Here is a 22,058-nt window from a genome sequence, read left to right on the forward strand (position 1 = left end):
CCCCCCACCCCCCCCCCCCCCCACCCCCCCCCCCCCCCACCCCCCCCCCCCCCCACCCCCCCCCCCCCCCACCCCCCCCCCCCCCCACCCCCCCCCCCCCCCACCCCCCCCCCCCCCCACCCCCCCCCCCCCCCACCCCCCCCCCCCCCCACCCCCCCCCCCCCCCACCCCCCCCCCCCCCCACCCCCCCCCCCCCCCACCCCCCCCCCCCCCCACCCCCATAAAACTAAAAGCTCTGCAAAGATTCGAGTACTAACAGTTAAGAAAACTGTTATATTTAGGCATTACATTAAATTATTAAAGGATGGACTTATGAACCTATAAGAGAGAAATGAGGCAGAAAAGAAAAGTTGTATATAGAGGGAAAAAATTGCCATAGATATAATTTACAATAATTTATATTTCTATAGCACAATTGGAAGAACAATTGAGCATACACACACCCTTCGATTGGACAAAACCTGCTTTTGATTTTCATCATAATGTCAGAAATCTTTATGAGTTTTTTCAGTTGAAGGTGAATTAGCCAGTCTCATACAGAGTTACAAGCTTTTCCCCTAGAAAATCAGGCTTTTTTCCTCCCACCAAACAAGCAAACAGACAAAAATACTTTGTAGTATTTAGTGGATTGCATAAAGTGTAACGGAGAATGACCTCTGGCAATGGAGGTGTTGTAATAATAATTTAATGGATTTATTAATGCAGATATTTTGGCCTGAATCTAACAGGCCATCTTCAGTGTACAAAACAAATTCACAAGTAGGAACGTGAACAGTAGATTGTTATTATAAATAAAATAAAATAAAAAATGAAGTAATAAAATAAGAAAATTTTAAAAAAATTATCATTAAAAAAGAGGAAAAAATCAGTATGCAGCTCTCCCAAATTTTAGCACTGGATAAACAGTTGTTCTGACAAACAATTGGGGGAATATAAAAGTGCTTCTGCACTTTCTTTGTGCAACCACTCAAAGTTAAAATTACATTGACATAATAAGCATATACTGGACCAGAGGAACTTGTGATCAATCTCCATCCCAACTGTGCCAAGCCAGATTTTTTAAACTTATTCTGATGTAAGACAGGTGCTCCTACAATCATTTTTCAACAGAACATCCAGTTTGCCCAAGGTAAAAGTTGAGTCAAAACATTAACCCTGGTAAACACCAAGGATGAGGGCCTGTTTATCTTTTGTTGTGGAAAATAAACCAGGGGAAGATTTTATTAACTGGAAAGAATGTATGGAATTAAGACCTGCCATACATGATCCGTGTTCCCAGGGACATCCTGATGAGTTTCACATATTCTTCATTTTGTTGATTGGGCTGTTGGTAGGGTTTTGATTCTCAAACTAAATTCTCTTTCTCAGCAAAGGGATCAGCTAGGATGAGGATATTATAAAAAAAATTTAAGACCCATTTTGGAAGAATCCCTTTTTTTCTCTGAACCAACAAAAAAATCCATAAAGAAGTCCCTCTCAGACCCATACTTGACTCTCTTCATGTTCTACTTACCACTAAATTCAGGAAGTAGGTGCTCATACAGACCACTCACGATCTTCTGTGAAAAAGTCATCATAATTCATTACAAAAAAACCTATCCTTACAGCCTACTGCATCATGGTCAATTTCAATATTAAATCCTTATTTACTAGTATATCTTTTGCTGACTCCCTCTAGTTATTATCAAAGGCATCTTCTCCCAGACATAGTCACATTGTTCAGCGTAGTCATTCACTCAAGATGCTGCTGTAGGGCATCCCCTTTCTCCTGCCTTTGCCAATTCCTCCTTGGAATATTTTGAAGAATCCTTATTCTCCTCAATATAACCACAGCCTTTCTTCTAGATATACTATGTGGGCAAAATTTTAGCCATTTGGGCTGTATCTGAAGCATCTCTACTCACCTTCCTAATTCGTATCTTTTAGTTGTTTAAAATTTGGTTTCCACAATCTTTTGAGTTAATAAGATCTCCTCACATCAACTTCACGATGGAAAAAGAAAAGGATGGAAAACTAGCTGCCTTGGGCATCCTCCTCTCCTGTACTCCATCTGGAGTACTTACAACTTTTGTTCATTGAAAAACCAACCTTCATTGGCCATTACATACAAGATTCAGCCTACCATTCATCTCAAAAAATGGTTATCATCAGATTGTACTTAATAGAGAGAATATGTTGTTTATTGCAACTCCAAGGATCTCTGACTAAAACTTGATACCATCCAAAAGATCATGCAACAGAATGGCTTCACCCAAAAGGAGATTAAAAGCATCCGTGACACATATCTGTTCCTAGGACCCCAAACCATGTATAGCAAGTCCCAATTCAATACACTATGAGAAATTTCTGACTGAATTTTAAAGATCCTTAAAATAAACAATTTAGTTCACACATTCTTTTGAGTTAATAAAATCTCTTCCTGGTTACATCTACAAAAGGTAAAAGGCACCTCTCTCTCTCTCTCTTTCCCTCATGATGTTTACTTATTTACTAGATTCATTGTGATTGCTTCCATTCTTTTGAAAAACTACTGCAGGAGCACCAATGTTACATATTAAAACACTCAAGCCACTAGTTGACAAGCTGTGGTTGAATTTGCATGTGTGTATTTGTTGCTTTTGGTAAAAGAATGCATGAATAGAATTTTGAACAGTGCGTTAACATCATTTTGCAATGTTACATATTAAAACACTCAAGCCACTAGTTGACAAGCTGTGGTTGAATTTGCATGTGTGTATTTGTTGCTTTTGGTAAAAGAATGCATGAATAGAATTTTGAACAGTGCGTTAACATCATTTTGCAGAAAGCAAAACCATAAGGGAAACTAGCTATGTTAAAATTGATTTATAGTGAATTATGTCATGAAAAATTTTGTATAAGTAGCATAACAGGTTTAAAGAGAGAGAGAGATGAGAAAAAATTAGAGATAACCACAGAAGTGGGACCAAAAACTCATCAAACATGCAAAAATGCAAAAAGAGTGTAGCAATTAGTTTGATCTGATAGCCAATTAAGTGTATTTTTAATGTCAGAAGAATAAATGTAGACAGAGAAACAGTGAGGAAGATTTTGACATTTTGGGAATGAGAAAAATTTCTACAAAGATGATTCTGTGAATTTTGATCGAAGATCAAAAGCAGGTATTGGCTTGATGTTTATCCTGATCATTCTTCACATTAGGCTGCATGTGATAGAGTAGATACTGGTGATGAAACTTGGTACTTTCCGCACAGTTCTGAAACAAAATGCTAAAACATGCAATAGAAAACATCTTCACCAAGACTGAAAAAAGTGTGAATGTTACTATTGCAGATCAAGAAGACTTGATCTATGATAGTAACAGATTTCAATTTTAGGGGCATAGTTCACTCTAAATTCATTAGACAAGGACAAACAGACCAACATTATTATTTAGAAGTGCTGGCAAGATTATGTAAGCTCTTTGTAAAAAGAGACCTTTTAGAGTCTGAGCTTTGGCTGAAACATTTGGATCATCCATCACAACAATGCCTCCATACATGATGCAGTAAGTTTCTGACTAAAAAATCAATCACAAAGTTGGAACATCCTCTTTATTCAACAGACTTAGTCCCTTGCAATTTTTGGCTTTTCCCAAACTGAAGAATGCCTTGTAAGGATGGGGATTTCTGACATTTTTGTAGAACCTTATTTCTGTAAAACAAGTGTTTTACAAAAGCAATTGGAACTTTAATATCTGATAAATATTGATAAATATCTGTAACAGTGAACCTGCAAGATGCAGTATTCAGTTGAGCATGCTTCAACTTAATATGCAATACATACTGTATATATATTCCATGAATGTGTTAATCATATGTTTCTAGTTTTAAAACCTTACGTTCACACTGGAGTGCATTATGTGTTGCACATCAAGCTCACTTGATTACATATTTTCTTTCTGAAATTAGCAGGTTCAGTTTTGCATATTGATCAGCATTTATGGAAAGGCTGTTTCAGTGTGTGTGTGTATACTATTATTATTATTATTTTAGGTATTATTTCTGAGAAAATTCCCATGTTACCTCTCTTATTTTATTGTTTTGTTTTGTTTTTGCTAATGTTATGCATTTTTCAACACACCAAAAACATACTGCATCTTATCAATTCTCCAAGAAATCAAAATAACTTTGGAGAGCTGGTTAAATGATTGACATAACAAATGCAGAATATATATAATATATTCTGAATATAATATATGATTAACACATTCATGGCAAACTATATATATGTATATATAGTATGCATTGTATATTAAGTTGGAGCATTCCCAACTGAATACTGCATCATGCATTTTCAAGGTTACAAATATTCATCGATATTTATTAATTTATCAGTTATCAATAAAGTAATTGAAAGAAGTTTTTGATATGTGTATAGTGGTTTTTCTCCCATCTAGAGTGATTGCTTCAGGCAAGTGTACCAGCGAAGACAAGTCACTGTCATAAATAATTACGAATATATAATAATAGTTTTAATGGAGCATGTGCACTATCCCGTCCCATTAATGTGCCATTTCCTATCTAAGAGGTCGACTACCATGATGTGACTCATGGTTAATTATGGATGTTACAACATGTGGTGAGGACCCTATCTCTTCCACATATTGTTGTAGGTAGTGATGGCTGTAAATCCTTGTGTTCACGGGTGCCAGTTTGTTTGTTCTGGGGGACAAAAAATCCGAGTTTCCGGGTGACCCCCCCCCCCCAAAACCTCCATACGAGACCGGCTAACTCACCTTTAATCAAAAGAAAGAAACCAGATAAAGGTTCCTCATGCCATGGACAGGATCAAACTCGGGTCTTTCTGACCAAAGGGCTTTGTTTATACTAAACTACTGAGGCTAGCATGTGTGTTAAACATGTTTTAAAACTTTCATGGCTTACACATGTAAAAAATATAAAGAATTCTATTCAAAAATTCCAATATATTTTATCCAGTGTTATGTAGACATTATCAGTGAGACAGATTAGAATGAATGGAAACATGAATCATAAGAATGAGGTGGTAATGTATCCTTAGTAGAAGGTAAGAAGGAAGACAGTTTCTGACTTTTGAAGTGTAGATTGTATAGATTTTTTTTTGTATAGATTGAATTTGCAAAGAATCTGTGCTATTTGTTTGAGGATTCCTTTAAGGAAGAATATTGAAATTCTTTTCACATCAGATTGTAGTCTTGTTGAAGGATGGTAATTATCAATAATTTTTTGGATGGTAGTTTTGTTGTATCCATTACACATCAGCTTGCTTTTAATTTTATTCAGTATATATAAAAGATAATCAGAAGAGCAAATAATATGAGCTATGTATACAAGACTCTTGATAATACCCATATTCTGTGATTGAATAATGGTGTGAGGACAAGTGAATGTATCTGCCAGTAAAGGTTGGTTTCCAGTTAACTGAAAATTCAACATGACCTGTATGATTTCAAATTATTAAGGCATCCAAAATGGGTTGGATTTTGGATGCCTTAATAATTTACTGAATGCAAATCCAATGCATCCAACAATGGATTGGATGGCTATTGGATTTGCATTCAGTACTGGAGTACAAGGAGTTTGTTTTCTTCAGCAACTGAAGTAATTCTGATTCATAGTATGACCAGACTGTAAATATATCAACAACAAAACATAACAATATACATGGTTGAGGAAATATGGTGTCAAAGGTTTTTCTAGATATATTATTATTATTATTATTATTACCACGGGCTACTCCAGGAGTCCTTAGACTCATCGAGGGAGGCCCTAAACATCATGTTCACACAGCTGTTCAACATTCTCACAGTATCTATCATACCTTGCCTTGAACTCGCTCACTGTCATAGCACCCACAACACACTCTGGCAGCTTATTCCACTCATTTACCACTCTAAAAGTAAAGAACCCAGCTCTAACACCCCTGTTAACCACGCTCTTTCCCGGCTTCCATGGGTGTCCCCTAGTTCTCCCACCACCAGTCCTGATCTCAACAATATCATCTGAATTAATCCTATAGAATCCTTTTAGCAATTTGAATGTCTCAATCATATCTCCCCTTTTTCGCCTATCAACTAGTTTCTGCAACCCACAAATCTTCAACCTGTTCTCATATGGTTCATTCCATAGACCTGCTATCATCTTAGTCACTCGCCTCTGGATCCTCTCAACCTCCTCCCCATCAAGAAGGAACCGAGGTGACCAAATCTGGGCACAGTAGTCGAGATGAGGTCTTATCAGGGCTCGGTACAGAGGTACAATAACTTGTTTTTCTCTGCTCGTCAAGGTATTTTTCAACAACCAAGTGAGTTGATGAGCTGATTTAGCTACTTTCGCAATGTGCCCCCTAAACTTCATCTCCCTATCCACCAACACTCCCAAGTCCCTGGCCTCATCAATCTCTTGGAGTACAGTTCCACCAATGTGGTATACTGCTGCTAATCTTTTCACTCCGAAATGCATAACCTTACATTTTGTCACATTAAATTGACATCCATTCTCCTTAGTCCAGAACTCCAATCTATCTAAGTCATCTTGCAAGACTTTGACATCTTCTGCATTCACTATCGCCCTACCCAACTTTGCATCATCAGCGAACAAATGAACTGTCCCACTTAGACCCTTCCCTATATCGTTAATGAACAGATTAAACAGCAGTGGTCCAAGAACAGAACCCTGTGGCACACCACTAGTCACAGGCCGTTTTTTGGACTCTACTCCTGAATAAACTACTCTTTGATATCTCTCCATCAACCACCCAGCTATCCATCTCACCAACCCTATATCCATTCCCATATGTTGTAGTTTACGGATTAGAATTCCATGTGGTATCCTGTCAAACGCCTTTGCCAGGTCCAGCAGTATCACTGTAAACCCATTTCCCTTATCCAGTTCAGCTGTCACCTTGTTATAAAACTTGAGCAAGTTACTGAGGCATGATCTACCCTTCACAAAGCCATGCTGTCCTCTGTACAGTATCTCATTTTCATCAATCCATTCCTGTATTTTTCCCTTGACTACTTTCTCCAAGGCCTTGACAACGACTCCTGATATGCTGATCGGTCGGTAATTTGCAACCATAGTCTTGGATCCACCTTTATGCAGTGGAACTATTTTCCCCTCTTTCCACGTCTTCGGGACTAAGCCAGACCTGAGACTCAGATTAAACAACATGGTCAAGGGCACTGATAATTCATTAGCCGCTTCATGCAAGACCCGTGCCGGTATACCATCCAATCCCACAGATGTATTCACATTAAGGTTCTGTAATAGACTATTCACCTCCACTTCATTCATCACAATTCCCATATTTACCATCGTCATTCCTTAAAATCATTTTGCCATGTACAGTTTTTTCTTGCTTGCAGCATATTGAAAGAACTGTTTGGGATTCTCTTTTGCTTGCATAGCTAGTTTCCTTTCATAATCGGCTTTTGCTGTTTTTACCACACTCGTTACCCTTCTGGCCTGTACTTTATACCGTTCGTGTGCCTGCAGGTCACCCCTTTCTTTAAATTCCCTCCATAGTTGTTTCTTTTTTTGCAGCTCAAGCTTAATGGTGTTATTCATCCATTTAACCCCTCCTTGTTTCACTATTCAGACCTTAGGTATACAATCAGCCATAACCTCCTGTAAATGCTCTTTGATCACTTCCCATGCTCTATCGACGTCCAGCCCTTGCAGTTGTACATGCCATGGCACTGATCCAAGCAATCTCCTAAGCTTGTCATACTTGCCAGCATGGTAATTCTACATATACCCTGTCTTAATCATGAATTTCACACCTTTAGCCACCTCCCAGGTCAAGACCTTATGATCACTCTCACCAATAGGTGGCAAAATGGTCATATTCATTACAGTCAAATTCTCAGATACTATTACCAGGTCAAGCACTCTCACACCCCTAGTATTTTCAATTACATGCCGTTTCAGATAGTTATCCCTTAATAATTGAATAAAATCCATTTCCTTCCTCACATGTGTCCTCTCCTCCTTCCAATCAATGTTACCATAGTTGAAATCCCCCATAATAATTACCCTCCTTCCACTCATTTCATCAATTTGTTTATGCATACCATCTCCACCATCTATTCCATCACCTGGTCTATAGCAGCACCCAACTGTATATTTTATTCTGCCAGTATCAATCTCACACCAAATAGCCTCAAATGAGCTCCTTTCACTATCCTGCAATACTTCAATTCTCCTTGGCTGCAGTTCATCAGCTATCATCAATAACACCCCTCCCCCAATTTTATTCTCTCTGTCCCTCCTAAACATACTATAACCTACACATTCTATCCCACTAACTATATCATCTTCCACCAGCCATGTTTCACTAATGCCAATAACCTGTGGCCAGGAAGAGCCAATCAAGGCCAAAAATTCTTCCTTCTTGTTCCTAATACTCCTGGCATTAGTATACATGAATTGCAGTGTTCCCTTTGTCCCACTCCTATCTTGATGCGTTATTCTAAATATCCCATTCCCATTTTTTGTCCTTATTGCTGGCTCAGGTACATTATATACATTTTTACACTCAGCTGTCTCACTGATGTCTGGATATCCACTTCCCCCCCTCATTGGTAGTTCTAGTTTCCCTGGTTCTGCACATCCATTTTCACTTCATTCAGCAACACTTTTTCCAGTCTCCGCACACCAAGTCCATTTAAATGCAGTCCATCCATCTTGTATAAGTCCTTTCGCCCATCAAACTCATTCCACACGTCCACAAATTCCACACCACACCGTCCGCATAACCTGCACATAATATCTTTTGCGATTATGGCCTTCCTTCTAAACTCCTCTCTGTCATACCGCGGTAACAGACTCACCATTCTAACTCTGTCACTCTTTTCTTTCGCTACCTTTAACAATACTTTCAAGTCCTCTCTCATAAAAAATTTATCACCTTTCAATTCATTCGTACCAGCCACAATTGTTATTTCTTTCACCCTCTGTTTTTGCACTCTAATGCTCTCACTTACATCCTTAAATTTTGCACCCGGTAAGTACAATTTAGTTACACTCCCATCTATTACTCCTCTTAATAATGAGTCACCATACAACACTCTCTCCTTCATTTCGGAAACTCGCCCATGCTGTTTATTTACGTTAGCCGAATCACTCTGGAAAGAGTTTTGCAGGTGCTCTAATTGCCGCTGCGCATCTTGTATCACTGCGCGCAGCCTAGCGATCTCACTTCCTACAAATAATTCCTCATTTTTTTTTATCATTCAAACCATTTTCTCTTTCTGTATAATTGCTCTCACTCTTTCTTAGATCACCGCTCACATTGCCATCTTGTACACCGCAATTCCCTATCGAGCCACTATTTTCACTCGTATTCTGGCTTTCTTCAACCATAACTGTCTCACAACCTGACACATACTTCGACTCCTCACTTTGCATACACTTTCTACACATTCTCCCACCACTATCACTTTCAATCCATACTCCAGCCTCATTCGGGAATGCATACATTCCACACACATCACATTGGACAAATTCTCTCACATTATAGTTTTTGAACAATGGCGTCGTATTTTTGGACGCCATTATCTTACGTCGCATTGGCGCCATATTCAAATATATGTAACGTATCGTTAAAGACTAAATTAATTTACGGAATTTACACCAAAATCACACAGACACAACAAGCTACCAAATTTAGACAATATTACGTTATGATTTTTAACATATATTCTAATTTCCATTTAAAATTGTACTTAGCTTTCGGGAGCTCCCTGAAAACACGACCGTTCCCCTGGCCCTCTCATGTAAGCCTTGAAAGTTTGCGTGTGTGTGTTTTAATTAAAAGTTTCATATTAAAAGTTTTTTGAACTATCTCATTTACGTACTTCCTAGAAAACTGTAACAAAAGTAATGCTTTCTTATTTGAAAGAATTAAAAAACTGAATATCTCATTTAAAAAAAAAATATTCTATATTTCAGGAACTGGTTGTTTTTCATTCCTAATAAGGATATCTATGCTTAACCAGACATTCACTGTTTTTGAGGTTACATGGAGGTCAGCATTCATAGTAAAGAATTTATGGGAACAAAAACACGGAATAATTTACTTATAATTATGGCAATAACACTTGACATTTCAACCTCTGTATTGAGGTCGTCATCAGAAAAACATACATATGCACAGGACACATGCTACGTGACACTATACAGAAGTAAGATAAATCTAAATACTTTGCTAATTGTTTACTCTAGCTTGACCTCTAGTGAGAAAATAAATAAAAAAAGTATACATAAATATCAGTATATTAATATACAGACGATAAAAAAAAGACTAAATAAATAAAAATCTAGTTTTATAGCAGATCTACATTAAACATATCTCTACAGTCCTCTTATATTAAGGTTTGTGTTGGGGTTCTGCTATCTTATTTTGGATGCTATATAGGTTGCAGATTGATCCTCCAGATTCTTGACATTACTAATCCATCATTCTTGTTTACATTTGGATGATGTTTCAGCATCTCTCAAGCTTCCTTGAATGTTCTTTCAAACCAGGTTTTGGTGCATTGTAGGGACTTGATGCTTTTCCAGTTGATTCCGTGACATGTTTGAAGTGCATGGTCTGGCAGACCTGTTTTACCATAGTGGAGAAATTTAATGTGGAGTTCCTACTTTGTGGTGTTTCTATGGAGCTAATCATTATCTCTTTCAGCAGGACAGTTCACCATATCCTAAATATGCTGCTATAACTGTATGGTTTTTGAACATGAATGTCACCACACTTAACTAGACTCCACAAAGCCCTGATCTCAACCCTACTGAACATGTGAAATGAACTGGAGCATCGGGTGAGGTCAAGGCATGTCTGCTCCACAACAGTCCAGGACCTCATTACATGCTAACAAGAAGAATGGTCCAAAATTCCCATTGATTGCTATTGTATGCTTGTGGAAAGTATGCCCCACAGGATTGCTGCAGTCTTCATAGCAAAAGGAAGTCCTGCATCTCATTAAGGTTGGTGCCATGGCTGGTTGTTCCTCATACTATGGTGTCTGTTGACTTTTTCCCAAGCAGTGTATATGTCTTCTCTAATTAAATATGCCAGAGATTTCATAATATGGAATTCCCAATTTTTATCTTTTCAGGCTTAAAATTTCTTTCCTGGGATATGAACATATGAACTTACTTCCATTATTCTTCTCCTAACTTCAAAAATGACAGCAACATGATTCAGATGTTTTCGATTCTTTTAGTTCCAGACTTCCTATGATTCAACCATTTCAAAGTAAAGTCATGCATCTTGATTAGTTTAGTATAACACTAACAGCTCATTTTCTTCATTTGCTGAAGTTTGTTATGACTGCCACTCACAAAAAGTTTTGATAAACCTATATTACATGTGATACTGTGGGTGAGATAATAATTTTTTTCTGTTTTTTTTTTATTAATTTTATATATATATTTATTATATTATATAGTCCAGAAATCCTACTCTAGAGGTCAAACATCAATCTTTTTCAAGCCACTTCAGGTCTTCAGTAACATAGGAATACAATAAATAATACAATATTTATTGTATTATATAGTCCAAAAATCCTACTCTAGAAGTCAAACGTGGATCTTTTTCAAGCCACTTCAGGTCTCTAGTAAGATAAGCAGTTGTCTCACCAGACAATTGTATGTGTGTCAGAGAAGGTAGAATATGTGTATATATATTTACTTACTTCTCTCGCATACTCCAAATGGTTAAAAACTCTAAAATTCATATTAAAAAAAAAAAAACACTGAAACTAAACTCCAAATCTAGCTTGTACACAAGTTCATATCCTAGGATATCTTATATATAACTTAACCTTTTAAATTAACCTGTTAATAAGCCCATTAAGAGATTGCGTCTTTGAATTTTTTAACCAGAATAGAAATCTTTAATCTACAAAAAAACACAAAACTGTTTAACATCAAATCAACTACTTAACTATGCAGATGCTAGTGTATTCTTCAATTCACAAGAAAAACACTTAAATATACACAACTTCCTTTCAGTCACATACACCTACTGTTATTATCCTATATGGACAAAACTCTTGGAGCCTCAGTATCTTGCCTCTTGCAGAACTTTTATTTCTTCTTGAGTTCACACAGGAGAAAGACTAACACAAAACAGAAGTACTCTTTATATGACAGCAAAACACGTGAAACTCTTCTTGCATCTTATAATCACAGAACACTGAATAAAATATATCTTGTCTTTGCCCAAGACACTTCCGTAATTTCACTTTCTATTATATTTTAAAGTAGAAACAAGCTCCACTGGATAAACTACTAAAAACAATATCATCATTTTAAAATATATGAACTATCTATGTGAAAGTCACATTCTTCTTAAAATCTTATCAACAGTTTTAACACTTCAGAACAACTCTGCCTTCTATATGAAAACTTCTGAAGAAATAACTAAAACCATATCCACAATTAGAAATCACATATCAGACTGAGAATACTAAATAAAACAAACTTTACTGGGCTCATTTCTGTATGAACTGGCATACAATAAAGTTCCTTTTCAGCATAATGGAAATAATAATCGGAAATAAATCCTATGTGGATTAATGACTATGATAAACTTTTCGCTTATCTCTTTATACCAAGGATATCCTCTCTCAGTCTTCTATTACTAACTTCTTATTTCTGTCCATTCTTCATATATTGACACAGACACTTCACAGCTTTACTCCTTCTGTGTTCCTCTTCTACTCCCTGGAGAGCTGAATGCGTAGCAATGTTCCATAACGTTCTTATTTTAGAAAAATAACATCGTTATTTTTCCTGAGGAAGAGATAGACACTGGTCGTGCATGCTTCCCAAAATCTAATGAGAAATATAAACTCAACAAGGGTAAGTCCTCAACTTTCCAGAAATCAGACAAGTCTGAAGTCTGAACAATGGGAAAATATTTGCAATGGAATTGTCGTGGGTTTTGCCAGAATATCGATGATATCAAGCACCTGCTGTAGAAATACAAATCTTTTTGTTTCTATCTTCAGGAAACTTATTATAACCCACTGAGGAGCCTACCATCAGAAACATCACTCTTATATGCAAGCACAGAACTGGAGATGGTCCTGTGTAGTTGAGTAGCTATTCTTGTGGGCAACTTCATTCCATCGCATTCATCTTAATACTGCTCTGGAAGCAATAGTGATGTGCCTAACCGTGGGTTTCTAATCATAGTATGCTCAATATATTTACCACCAGGATCTGAATTAAATGACACGTAACGCGGTCATTTAATTCAGATCCTGTTGGTAAATGCATCTGCCTCAGCTCATACTCCTAATGGGTAACTTTAATGGACATAACACTCTGTGTGGTAGTGGCAACATGAATAGACGATTGAGTGAATGCTCGACATCCATGGCCTCTACCTTATTAATAATGGAGCAATTAAATATGGAAGTGATAATTTTCCTCTTATCAGCACCATGTTTTCACAGAACCATATCCTCCTACATGGATGTCCATGTGGAAAATGGACGTTGAGTGGAATACATTATCACATCTTGCAAAATTTAATACTGAAGCAGTCAGCCAAACACTTATTAATGAAGCAGTGAAGTATGTCACAGATTGTATTGTCCATGCAGCCATTGCAGCAATTCCAAAAAACATCATCCCGATTTCCAAAGCTTTGGTAGAACTGAGAGTGCCAGGCAGCCAAAAAATATCTAGATCAGCATGTGATATATATTCTGTAGATATCCTACCACAACAAACTTAATAGCATTTAAAAGTGCTTCAGCCAAAGCATGTTATGTGAGATGTGAGAATCAAAAACAATCCTGGATTAAACTTACATCATTGATTAATCAGACAACCAGTGCAAAAACTGTCTGGATAAAATATCAAACACATCATTTGTCTACCTTGGAACATAATGGATATATTGTTGCTGATCCCATAACTATTGCAGACACTTGGGAAGAAAACTGCCAGGAACAGTTTCCTATCCTCCTGATTTTTTTTTTAATTTTGAAAGAACAAGTGGCTAAGCTTTTGTACCAAAAGGATTGAGCCATACAATCAGCCATTTGCTAAGGAGGAACTTTTCCTCTCATCCTAGCAGTTGGTCCTGATGATATTCATTATGAGATGATAAAACACCTATCATCTCTGGATCTCCATCTCTTACTACACAACAAAATGTTTACAGAGAAGAGTTTTTTCTGGACTCTTGCCATTAGATGATTATCATTGCTATCCTAAAAGTCAGATAAGGATCCAGCCCAGGCCAACAATTATCATTGTTCTGACTAGTTCTCTTTGTAAGGTGTTGGGAAAAAATGGTAAACGCATGGCTTTTCTGGTACTTAGAAAGCAACAAACTTCTCTTCAACACACAGTGTGGCTTTCGTAGACCTTGGACCATTTGATCCATTTAGAAACATGTATAAGAGACACATTCCTGAAATGAAAACATGGTTTCAGTATTCTTCAACATGGAAAAAGCTTATGATACAGCCTGGAGATATGACATATTAAAAGACCTGTTTAATATTGGCCTGAAAGTGTACCTTCCTGTTTTTATTAAGAACTTTCCATCCAGCCATGTCTTCCTCCAAGTCTGAGTGGGAAGTATGTTATCTCTGCCATATCATCAAGAAAAGGAGGTTTCTCAAGGCTCTCTTTAGTGTGACCTGTTTTATTATTAAAGTATACTTAATTACTGAACAGCTTCCTTCCACAGTGGACAATTGCCTTTATGTTGATGACTTCACAATTTACTGTCATCTTGTAACGTGAAGGTTGTTGAAAGACAACTTCAACAAGCTATCGATTGTGTCTCTTCATGGGCTCTTTGTTGTGGATTCAGATTATTTGGAGAAAAAACTGTCTCTGTACACTTCTGCTGAAAATGCACTGTCCATCCTGATCCTGATTTAAGAATGGGACAAACTATTATCCCTGTAGTATCAGATGGCAGGGTTTTGAGACTCATCTTTCACAGAAAGCTTTCTTTACACGCATCTGTCATCTTCGGGATGAGTGCAAAAAAGCATTGAATATCCTCCACCTACACTATCCTCTACAGAATGGGGTGCTGATTTATGTTCCTTGCCCCACATTTATTGCACACTTGTATGTTCAAAGCTTGATTATGAATCCTAGGTTTACAGTTCTGCAAGGGAAAGCACACTCCAGTGGTTGGACCCGATCCATCATCAGGTATATGCAGTTAGCTGTTGTGCTTTTCACACATCACCCATTCAAAGCCTTTATATTAAATCAAATGAATCCTCTATCACTTTGATGCATTTTTCTTTTTTTATGCCCCAAAAATAAAGTCACTTCCAGATCATCCTGCATGGACTAGTCTCTTTTTTTCTGTGTTGGGAAGTCCCCTGTATCACACACGAGACTGCCATGTGTCCTTTTGGTATGATTGTTAAAGAGAAAGAGGCTATGAAAACTATTGGCATGAGTGTTGACAACATTACCTGCACCAAACAAAACACCATTCCTCTATGGCAGGCTTGCACCCCACTCTGCATCCTCTCACTTTGCCAACTGCAAGTCTTGTGCGCACTCATCTGTCTACCTTCAATTGTTCAATGCACACAGAGCAGCCCATTCCAATTTCTTGCCCATCTGTATTGACAGATCAAGATCAGGGATCTCTTTTAGCTGTGTTTCATAACATTACAATCTCCAACCAGATCCCATGCGATTGCAGTGACTATTGTTAGATCCTGAATGAAGAACTTTTATAAAGAAACTATTCATTCAGGATTTAACAAGTTTAATATAACAGCTGAAAGAGAAATGTGTACTCCAGCAGAAGATAAAGAAATTATTTACTGTCTGTAAGAATAAATGTACCTCCTTATGTAGATTTATAAGATTCAGTGTTGTCTATCCGAAAATCATGTAGGGGATTTTGTGTGTTAATTATAGTTATATTAAGGCATTCTGTATACAGTGAATGGCTAAGTAAGGTTGTAAACAATAGTCCAAAGTTCGCATGTGAGCTGTCCTGCTTGAGCATAAGGCTTGAAGCAAGGGCTTACGCAGAAGGCGACTCTAGCTCGCTTTCCTAGAAAAGAGTGCTCGGAGAGGAAAAGGAGCATAATGGATCAGCCAAGGGGCACTAAGGATAAGTGTCATGTGAAAAAGGACAGCGGAAAAGAGGGCTCAAGGAAGAGTGAATAAAATGGGATTTGCGCCGTTTCTTGAGGCTTTTTTTTTTTTCGTCTCCTTTGCACCTGCTTGTTCCTGATCGATTCAGGGTGGTACGACGATGTCGGACTGTGAGCCCTTTCCTTTGGATGCTTGATAGATTCAGAACGGTGCCAAACGTGAGATGTCGGCATCTATAGTTTCGAGCTTTTGCTGTGTCCCATCGGAAGAAAGCAGCAGAGTGTTTCCTTGCAACCGGCAGCAGATCCAGATAGACAGAGACACGATGTCGGGTGCAGAGTAAAGCCTAATCAGATGACTACTGTGACTCTCCACGTGGACATGATCTGATGGAAGTACCGAACCGAGTTCAACAAAGGTGAACAGATCTAATAGACCAGGTATTCCAGTCAAGAAACGGTAAAGTACAGAACTTTGTTATATACTTCCCAATTATGTTAGAGGAAAGAAAATCATTATGTGTTGGTCTAATGTGGACAGATTATTAGAGAACATTAAGTGATCATCTTAATTTATGTAAACAGATTTCCATTAGACAAGTTGTCTAGAAACGTATATAGATGAATGTGACAAATCTTAATGTGTGAGACTAACATTGTAGACAGAATTGATTAGAAGTTCATAGTATTTATATTATGTGTATTTATGTTTAACTTAAGGGAAAGTGATATTACTCATATGCCATAGGGTTTACTTGTTCCTTCTAGTTTGACTTAGTATGATATTGAATTAATTGAGTATGTGATATTTTATAATTGTAAGTGTTTAAGGTTCCAATGAACATGTTTTGTTTCTTATACCTGAGCCTTGCCTGAATATGAAATCAAACTACCACTCATAAACTCGAACCTAAGCGGGAGGGAATAGAAAGTATATTGTGTTAGATTAGAGGTCATGACTGCAAGCTGAGTTTTACATAGCCATAGTTGAGAGTTTGTTTAATTAGTATGAGCATAAAGTTCTGGGAAGGTCTCTCTGAATAAGAGTCTCTTTTATCCTAGGATATTGGCTGGCGCAGCTTTAAAAAATAAATTCATCAATATCTGAAAAGGAGGCTGCCCCAGATAGAAATTTTAAAGGATTCATTCTTAAGGAAGAAATAACCTTTAGTAGTTAGAATGAAAACGTGACAAAGTTTTAGAAATTGACCTGTGACACAGATTAGCTTTCCCTATGAGAGTGAGTGCACAAGAAGCGAGTTGAGAGTCAAAGTTTGTTGTAATTGGAGGGGCTAGGTCTTGTTGAAAGGAAAAATTTATATTAAGGATAACAACTAAAATATATAGGAAGAAACAACGACGTAACACTGTAAACGGGGGGGGGGGATTTACTTCTTTATTATTATTTATATACTCCTTCTTTATATTATCTTATATAGACATATAGTCTATTCTCTTCTGTTTTTTTGTTACATAATATCTTTATTGGCTCATCTTAGATGTCTTCGTTTATCTTATCACTATTATATCTCTGCATCCACTCTATATATATGTTTTAATGCAATAACTATTATGTACTTCTAACTATACTGCCTTCCGCACTTCCTTTCTTATTCCTCGAACAACAGAAAATTTATTTGATAATGCTGTGCCACTGGTGCCCCTTTTTTTTTGCAACAAGAAGTGATAAGTGCATCCAGTAGTCCTCCCCTTATTTTTATATAACTCCTGATTAATTAATATCTGCAGTCGTGGTTTACTATCTTCCTTCTATCCCCTTTCCTAGGTTTCCACTAATGGGTTCTAGTGTTGTATTTTTTTGGAACAGTGCATCAAAAAATTAAGTATCAAGCGACACTGTTAACATTTAAACAACACATTTATTTTTCATAAAACAATTTACACTATTATTGCAATAAAGAAAAATTTGCTTAGTTCAGCTCTACACAAAACAATTAGCTTAAAATGCCATTTCAATTCATGAAAATTATGTCACATAAATAACCACGCTCTTCCAAATACAAGTTACTACCCTAAGCAGTGGCATAGCTAGGGTGGTGTGGAGGTGGCAGTCCACCCTGGGCTGCACTTTTCATGTGAGACAATTTTATTTTTTGATGATTATTCTATTTATGTTAACTTAGTAAATTATTACTTAATAATTAGTTTTCAACAACTATACTTAAAACTAAAATAAACAAACATAGTGTTTTAATTTCTTTCCCCACGTCGTTTTGACTTTTTGTAGTATTTTTGGTGTGTATTGAGAGGGGCAGCAAAAGCTCTAGCTACGCCATATAATAATACCTATAATACCAATACTATAGGCAAAATGCACCATTGACAAACAATTACTCTCTTACTGTTACACATATAATTTCTATTAATTATTAAACATTTAATTTTCAACCATTAACTCTGCTCTCAATTTCATCAACCTCAACTTAACAGTCCACTAATAAAGTTCTCCTATAATTCAAGAAAATTGAACAAACGGATCAACTCACTTTATGGCTGCTACCCACTGTGTGCTTGGCTTCGAACTGGAGTCCTGACCGTTTTCTCCCGAATCAGGTTTTCTCTCCCTACTTATGCCAGCGTTAGACTTGTTGACGACTTTCTGAGACGGTGTCCTTCCGGTGCACGGGCGAAGATTCTCAGCTTGAGGAGTATTTGCATGCACGTTTAACGTAACAGAGCAATTCTTTCCCACTCGAAAATTTCTTCTCCTCGGACAATAGCTCCCAGCGAAGAGTTGTCATCAGGTCTATGCGTTGCCTGGCAGATCAGCTCCTATCGTCGTTTCTTTCAGGCCTCTGGCATGACTTCTCCTGAAGTCGCGTCCTCGATGGCTTACGTCTGACGGACAACCTCTGCTGACTTCTTGATAATGATCTCTGGACAACCGATGAGGAACTCCTGGAACTGATACTAGATTTTTGGCCAACACCTTTTATTTGCCTTCTTTCATATCCCTGCACGAAGATATGGAACCCCGAACATTTTGGTGCAGTCCCTTGGTCTTCTACTGATGCTGACCCTTTCTTTGTTCTTCTCATGTACTCCTTTAATCCTATTTGTTCTGGCAGTGGACATTCATCTGAAGTTTGTCAGTCAGTCTGACACTGACCTTGAGTGTTTACAGGTGGCATTCACAAACAAATTTTTATGCCCTTATAAGGAGCTAACATATATGGTTTTCTGGTGGCAAGGTTTTGCCTTAGTTCAATACATTCTAGAATTTTCCCTTTTTTGGGCAGGGAGCATAGACAATTCCCATAGGGATTATTTACATTAACAAACTGTTTTAACTATACATAGACATACAGGTTACAATCTTACTGGGCTTGACTTCTGTAAAAATTGATGTAGGGCTTTCTGGCATTATTAAGCTACATCAAATTTTTACAACACTATATAGCAGAGTTGCATGCCATTCAGCTTGCACTTGTGCATTTCAAAGAAAATGCCTACTAAAAGTGTATAATTTATACAGACTCTTTTGAGTTCTTTACAGGCTATATCCTCTCCAGTTTATAATCCACGTTCATTGCTTGGTTAGGTGTTTCAGCTCTTGTACAAGATAAAGACCCTTAATTTTGATGTTCAGTTATGTTGGATTCTCACCCACATCAGAATTAAGGAAAATGGCATCGCAGATACAGCTGCTAGATCAGCTCATACTTTTTTTGACATACTGCTTAACGGTCCCTTATACCAACTACACAGGTTATAAAATTAAAGTTAATTTCCCATTGGCAATATACCTGCCAGGAAGTACTGACAAACAAATTGTGTGAGATTAAGCATTGGCAGTCTAGTCAACGTAGGAACAGAAGAGAGGAAGTTGTTCTTCCTAGGCATAGGTCACAGTCATCTCACACTTTATTTGCTGAGGGCTGATAACCCACCTGTATGTGAGAAATGTAATGCCCGTCTTATCATTAGTCATATTCTGCTGGAATGCGAGCACGTCACACAAGTGAGAAATAACATTTTTACTTAACTGGCTGATCCCTATACATTCTGGCAGATGTCACCAGACTGACAAATTGTATGACATTTTTAAATTTTTACAAAACATTAATTTATTCAAAGACATTTGTTTATATGAGCTATTGCATTGTATATACATTTTATTTACTCACTTATCTTCTTATAACTTTGTACATATATTTTATATTATTTGCTAATTTATCACCTTATAACTCTTTATTTATTTACCTGTCAACACCCTGTGTACTGCTAAAACCTGTGTCTTGGCACAGTTTGACTTTTGCTGTTCTTGCACCATAAAACTCTCAAATCAATCACTTTAATTCATTTATAGATTTTAAACTTGTGGGATATCTGAAATTTAACACAGATATCTTACAGGGTTTCTTTAACAGACATTAAGAAAAGAAAACAGAAAGCATTCCAGTTCCACAGAAGTCTTATAAAGTATGGAAGTCGAGCCTCATCTCAAAGGAGACGAAAATTCATCTTTATAAGTGCACCAGCCAGTCTGTCTTTCTGTATGGCTCCCAGACCTGGAACATCTAAAGAAAAGCAGCAACCAATATTATAAATAGCTTTGGAACTACTTGTCTAAGATGGATTACTCTTGGCAAGACCACATTCCCAACTCTACTATATTAGATAGAACCCAGCAGGATCCTCTAGTTAGCACTGTTCAAAGAAACCAAATAAAATGGCTCGGTCAACAACTCAGGCACCCATCCTCTGCACCTTTTGATGCTCTAGTCCTCTATGCCCCTACAGATGGGAAAAGAAAAAGAGGCATACCCTGAACTCAATATTAGAAATACATCAGCAATATTCTGCCCGTTTTCCCCCAACCCTCCGCATCAGAGATCCATCAATTAGCATACGACAGAGAAGCCCGATTTTCCTTCATGTCATAAAGAACCTCCAAGTCCTATTGTAGTGTACACAGACTACTTTTGTTTTGATTGGATGGTTTCCCTATTTATAATTGTAAAATTATATATAAACAATGATGATAATGATCCTGCAGGGCTAATATTTTTTCTATTTTTTTTATTAAGTATTTATATATTTCTTGTGAAGCCACTTCAGGTCTCTAATAAAATAGACAGTGGTTTCACACTAGGCTGTGATATTCATCTCCCACCTTATGACAGTCACAAATATTTATGCCTCCATCAGGATTTGAACCCACTGTCTGTTCATTGGAGAGTGAATACACATTAATGGCCTGTTGTAGATCCTTTCTTCATCGTTACATGGTGATCAGTGTTGTGGAGACAACTACTCAATGTTTTGACCATTATATAGTAAGCTGATCATCAGCAATAATGATTCACTACAGTATACCAAGCATTATTACTTTGGTTAGACTAGGGTCAGCAGTTGATCAAAATGGTAATTCTGCATCACTATAGTGAACTATTATGTAGATTGTGTCCCTGAGTGATTCTATAGGTATTCTTGATGATGACCTTAATATAAAAGTTGAACCTTATAAGTGTTTATTTTATTTTAATTTAAATTGTGTAGTTATTACTCCAGTATGGTAGATGTTTAATTTTATATATAATGGGTATTGTTGTACATGTTGTTTTCCCCATAGGTAATTCTGTCACATCTTGGTATAGACTTGTGTGTGCTTTGGTGCTGTGTCCATAATTACTACTTTTCTTTTCCTGGTTGCACTTTCATTTTCAGTTTTCTTTCTTTCTTTCTTTTTTTTTTTTTTAAATCCTGCATAGCTGAATTCATTTGCATTTTTGTTGTGCAGGGCTTGTTCATTCTGTAGTGAGCTATTATCATAGAATTGAAAATGTGCAGAAGTTGTAAGAAACTTAATATTATTTATGAAAACCTGAAGATTATATTTGTTTTGGAAATAAAAATGAATCAAAGTTGTTTCATAAAACAACAGTATGGGGAAATGAGCAAAAGTGTAGAAAAAAATTGTATACTC

General features: G+C 37.0%; 1 protein-coding gene across 1 annotated transcript in view; it reads left to right on the plus strand.

Annotated features, from left to right (window-relative positions):
* Positions 1–22,058, plus strand: part of LOC150105345 (dnaJ homolog subfamily C member 11) — a 245,794-nt gene that overhangs the window by 125,989 nt on the left and 97,747 nt on the right. The gene's annotated exons all lie outside the window — the stretch shown is intronic.

The sequence above is a fragment of the Typopeltis vanoorti genome, chromosome 6 (genome assembly GCF_054136105.1).
Source record: "Typopeltis vanoorti isolate ZY-2024b chromosome 6, IOZ_Tvanoo_1.0, whole genome shotgun sequence".
In the NCBI taxonomy this organism is placed as follows: Eukaryota; Metazoa; Arthropoda; class Arachnida; order Uropygi; family Thelyphonidae; genus Typopeltis; species Typopeltis vanoorti.